The sequence below is a fragment of the Tiliqua scincoides genome, chromosome 1 (assembly GCF_035046505.1).
Source record: "Tiliqua scincoides isolate rTilSci1 chromosome 1, rTilSci1.hap2, whole genome shotgun sequence".
Lineage (NCBI taxonomy): Eukaryota > Metazoa > Chordata > Lepidosauria > Squamata > Scincidae > Tiliqua > Tiliqua scincoides.
In genome coordinates, this window is record NC_089821.1 from 80167246 (window position 1) to 80173351 (window position 6106).

A 6106-nucleotide genomic window follows, 5' to 3' on the forward strand; every position below is an offset into this window, starting at 1 on the left:
GTCATGATGAAGTGGACTGTCATAGGTGGTAGATGGGCACAGGCAACACCCTACACCGCTGGTCACTTCTGTAGCCACTTCACCTCTGTTTCTGTCTTCCATCTTTGCTCTGCTACTGTTTTGGTAACTTTTTTTTTCTTTTTGGAAATGGTGCAGTGCTTCTCCCAAACTTTCTTGTTCCAACCCAGTCTGTTGTTATAGCAGAGTGCCAGAAGGAAGATGGAGGAAGAAGGTGAGAAGAGACGGTGGACAAGCAGGCCTGCCTCCATCACCACAGCCAAAGACTGTGGTAATGGAGCTGGAGGAGGTTGCCACTGCAAGGGTTCCTGTCACCATCCTGCCAGTTCTTCTAAACTTGCTGCAGATTTTGTACTTGCAACAGCCACAAAGCATGTTATGCCAGCAGAATGCACCCATAGGATTGGGCTGTTAAGGTACCCCTCAGGCACCTTCCTTCTAGACTGAACAGCCCCAAATGCTGTAGTCTCTCCACATGAGGCGGGTTTGGTGGCAGCTGCACCTGTTGAATCCTAACCTCCATCATGGGCCTGAACTTTCACAGGTCAACAACACGGACTTTTGCCAGTGACATACCTGGCTCAGCTCCCAGCTGAACCATGATGGCAGCTGTGGCTTACCTGGGCAAGGAAACAAGTGTTCCCTTACCCCAAGGAGGCCTCAACATTCCAAAAGTCCCCTGCGGGATACATCAGATGCTACATTGGTGCCACTGCAACACTGTGTGGGAAGTTATGGTGAATTAGGCTGTGAGAGAGATAAAATTATGCATAGGACAGATAGAGGAGCATTCTTGTGCCTCACACTCAGTGTCAGAAATGGGAAATCTACTAAAATTCACTGGCAGGAGAATTAAAACAAAAAATATTTATTTACTCAACAAGTAACTAATCTGTGGAACTTGTCACAGGAAGTTGTGATGGTACCTCACCTAGATTGGACAGATTTATGGAGGTAAAGCCAATCACACATTACATTACAAGCCATGATGTGCATATGCAACCTCTGGGTTTTAAAGGTAATCTCTGAATGCCAGATGTGGCAAGGAAATGGCAATAGGATACAGATATCTTGTGTCTAGTGCTCCTTGAGGCATCTGGTGGGCCAAGGTGAGACACAGGAAGCTGGACTAGATGGGCCTAGATGGGCCAGCAGGACTCCTCTTACTTATTAGAACACAGCCTACTCCATACAAAAGACACGGCCTGCCTTGCTTCAGGGATGAAAACATTGCTACACAGCCATTTTTTAAACAGTGTTTAGGAAGACCAAGAGTAAGGGAAAACTATTTTAATTACCTTCAAGAAACAGAAGACAAAACTCTTTGATTTGCCCTTTTAGTACCCATATTTTGGATACCTGAGGACTGTGAAAGCAACCATATAGGGACACATCTCATCTTATCCCTGTCTTTTTTTTCCCTCCATGGAGCAAAGTATATCATATGTGGAAAAACAACTGAAAACTAATAGTAACATAAGCTGTACAAGGAGAGGTGTGTGTGTGTGCGTGCGCGCACGGCTGCAATCCTAACCGCAGTTTCCTGAGAGTAAGCCCCATTGAACAAAATAGGACTTACTTCTGAGTAGAGCTGGTTAGGATTGTGCTCTGTGTTTTAAAGGAATGAAATTTACAAAAACCTTGACATTCCTAGAAGAGTTACAATGTAGTAAATGCTGATAATTTGAAATGTGTCTGTTAGGGCTGCAACAGATTTCAGACGTAAATATCTAAAATCCACTCAAAAGCTATTAATTGCATTTTAATTTAACCAACCACTTATTCATACATGTCTATGTTAAAAAATATTACTGCATTCCAGTTTGATTCAGAATATTTTATTTAGACTAGGGTGCTTAGTTATCACTCATTAGTACCCCAAATCCAGGAACACACCACTATTTTATTGCACAATGCAATATTGGAAAAAAAACCCATTAGTTACCAAACATGTTAACTACAGTATCAGGAAGAATTATCTTCTCAACATGCATAAAAAGTTGTCTCTCAGAGGCCAGGAAATATCAGATTTCAAAATATTTGAAAACATTTAAATTATTGTAAACTGGACTTATAAAAAATTACAATTGTATTTTTCACAACATAGAAAAAGTTACAAAAAAGACTACAATTTTATCAAATTCCATCACATTAATATGCATAAAAATCCAGTTTATATCAATGAATATTTTATCGGAAATATTACAACTTTGTAAACTGGCCCACAAAAATGCCAACCTTTTCTGTTACATGATGTAACCGATGCACCACAATGTGTCTTTTTTCATTATCTGCATTTTATTTACAATAATAATTAGCAGTTCCCCAGATGAAACATCTCTTTCTTGGAAAGGAGCTGTCTCTTCCATGTCATTCAAAACTAAGATACAAGAAAAGTTAAACAAAAACTAGAAACCCTGTTTTATGTAGCAATTACGTACACCACAAATACTTCCATGGCATAAGGAACTGTCTTGAGGCTCTGCCATGCATGCAAAAGAGAAATTTATATCGAGCATGAGGAATTTTTTAGGCTTCAGAACAAAGCTACCCCCCCCCCGCAACAATATCATGAACAAGTCAGATTGAAGTACACCTCAAAATATACACCTCAACTAATGTTAATTCCTGATCAGAAGGGAATTAGCTACTGAATTAGTATTTATGAACAAAGTAACACATGTACTACAGCCCTAATCCAGATTCTAAAGATTGTCTTACAGGAGTTGAGAATAAGGCAGACTTGAAGAGGATGTTAGAGAAACATTAAACCTAGGAAAAAGTAAATCTTTGGGAGTTGTTAGCTATTTTTTTATTTTTAAAGGTTAGCATATTTGTGTGGACTTAACCAGAGCTCATTTCTCTACAGAGAAACACATACAGTTAACCTACTTAAGTAGTTGGTAGCTTAAGAATCTCCTTGTTTACAAGACCTAAACACTGGTCGTGTTCTAAAAAAACTGCAAACTGCAGTGCATGTAAAGCCCATGTGCTCACATCAAACCAGCCAATCAAAATGGGAGTAGCTACTTTTTGTTCACAATCAAAATAGTCCAGTCTTTTCCCTTCATTTACTGCACTGTCCTATTTTCCAAGATAGACAAAGGCACTGGTAAACAAAGATTTTAGCATTCGGTGTACTAACCAGTCCATTTAAGACCCATTAGTGAGTCTTTAGTGAAGCCTATATAGTAGTAGACTGACTTGCAGTCCAATCTTATGGGGGGCCTTGTGCTTCGAGAACTAGCACTCTTGCAGTGCAAGGGCCATCACTACAAATGACAGCATGCCAACAACATGGTAAATCAGCATGGGGGGGAGGGAGGCGGAGTGGATGGAACTGGGCTAAGACTGGGGAGGGGTGGATCAAGGTTGGGAAGTGGAGGATATCAGCATCCCACCAATATTGTACTCCCCTTCACGGCCTTGATCTACCTTCCTGAGTCCACTAGAATTTGCATCTGCTAAATTGTTGGCACAGATCCAAGTAGACCCAGTGGGGCAGTGAGGGCTTACCCCCAGGCAAGGGAACACATGTTCTCTTACTTGGGAGATATCTGGGACTACCCCCTGCAGGATGCAGCACATGCTCCATTTGTGTGGCTGAAATTGGTGGGAGTGGGGATTTAGGTAGGATTGAGCTGTTAAGTTTTTCCTCTTAATCCAAAGACTAAGAGTTGTCACTAAAATATTATAGCTTTCTCCCAACTTTTTAAAAATGAAAAGAGTGTAGCAAGAGAGGAGTGGTTTGCTTAACTGTTTTCCATGGAGTATTTCCCAGTCAAAAATCACACTTCCTGAGCTGTTCCTCCTCTCTTCCCCTGGGGGGGGGGGGGAGAAATACAATTTCAATGGGATAATTGTGAATGAAAAAAGGGCTATAAGGCAAGGCTTAAGCACTCTCTCTCAGGTACCATTCCTCCAATTTCAATTGCAGCCTCCCAAAGGAAGCTTTTCAATTATGAGTAGAGGTAAAGTTACAACATCGGAATATCACATCTTTATGTATTCAGAAAATATTGTGAGCTGTTCATATTGGAATAAGACACATGTCCTTTGCTGCTTTTTCAAGGGTATTGGATTAAAACTGCTAACAACCAATAATTCCCCTGGAAGTATGTATTCATGTATTCCCAAGAACACAACAAATGGGCATATGAAACTGCTGCACATGAAAATTTCAGACCATAATGCCAAATGTTCCATAACTCAATTTCAGTGTCCAATTTCTTCTTTCCATCCTGGAGATCTTATTTTCTTTTCAGTCACTTTTGCAGTTACCATTTTGAACACACACTTTCAAGAATGTATCTGAGCACAAATGCTCAACTGATTACTAGTTTGTCTTGCTAAGTGGACAGATAAGCTCCTTTCTTTGTTCATCTGTTTGCGGCAGGAAGTACCTGACAGTTCAGTGACAAGATGGACAGACCAAACCAGTCTATATCAGAAAATGCATGTTGTGATTTTACCCCATGGAAAGGAATTTTATTCACTAGTGATCATCATTTAGGAAGAGTAGCTTAAGCCAATCCTTGAGGTGGTGAAAGCAGAAGGAAAGTACTGGGGCAGGGATGAATATAGAGACAGAATCCAGAAACAAGGCAGGAGATCCTTACCAGGAATTTGCTCTCCTACGAAGTTGTAGGGGGAGGCAGAGACCAGTTTCCAGAACTCTTGCTAAACCATAATGCTAATTCAGAACACATATGGCTTAAATATCCTGGCCTGAGTCAGTGAAGGGGTTGGTAACAGTAATGGGGATTCCTCCACACCACAGTTCCAAAAGAGGCAAGTGTAGTAGCTTAGTGAGTTTAGCAGCAATGATTTATTCTGCAAGCCTTGTTTTCCTCTGCCAGGTCATCAGATCTTCCAAATCACCTTGGAATACAGCAGGCAGTTGGTAGTTAAAAGCTTACAGCAAACAGGTCAATTTTATTTAAATTTTCAGAAATAAAATGCTAGACTGTTTCTCATACTGCAACATGGGCCATCACCAAGGGCCAATGCTAGCACATTTTTATGGCGAGTAAGACTAAGTCATAGTCTTAAGTTTAAAAAAACATTTGTCATAATATGTACTACCGTGTTTCCCCAAAAATAAGACAATGTCTCATATTTTTTTTGGCTCAAAAAAAACACACTAGATCTTTTTTGGGGGTAGGTCTTTTTTTTATTAATGTACAGCAATGTACTGCCTGCCTGTCTACTCAGAAGCCAGTCCCCTTATAGTTAATGGGACTTACTCCCTGGAAGGTGTGGAGAGGGTGTTCCCTAAGCACCCAGGAGGATGCCTGCCTGCCTGTCTACTCAGAAGTCAGTCCCCTTATAGTTAATGGGGCTTACTCCATGGAAAGTGTGGAGAGCCTCAGAGCCTGGTAGGCAGGGTTGCCTCACTTGCTGCTTCCTGCCTCAGTTCCTCCTGAGTGTCCTCTGCCCAAGGCAGCACAGCAGGCGCTTTCTAGGTGGCACGCACAGGAGTGCAGCATTCCCGGTCAAGTTGTCCACCCACCCCCGCCTGAGGACCCCTTCCGTCCCCCATCCCGGCCCGGCCCTGATCACAACTAGGGTCTTATAATTCAGCAATTCTTAAAAAACACACTAGGTCTTATTTTCGGGGTAGGTCTTATTTTTGGGGAAACATGTATCCAGTTCTCAGGATAATCTTAAATTTTGAATTTTTCAAGTACAGTACAAGTTTTCAGCTGTGAAAACTAGCAAGAAGGCCAATAGCTGTATTGTCTCAAGTATTTCTATTTCCTTGCTTCAACAACTCAGTTCATGAGATCCTGGAACTACTGGGTGGAAAAAAGGAAAGATGGTAGTTTGTCCTCACTATCCATATTCGGACCTCACAAGACCTCTGGACGCAGCCAAAAGTACCTTCCAGTCACGGCCGGAAGTCTTCTGAGGCACAGGAAGGTCATGCGTGGCCTCTCTGCACCTCAGAAAGCATGCTGGAGCCTTCAAAAAAGCACTTCTAGCTTTTTACTAAACCAGAAGTGCCTTCCAAAAGGCCTGTTGGAGTGTGCCTCAGGTCCTCTGAGGTCCTCCATTGCAGGCTTGCAATGCAGTGAGTCAAATCCAT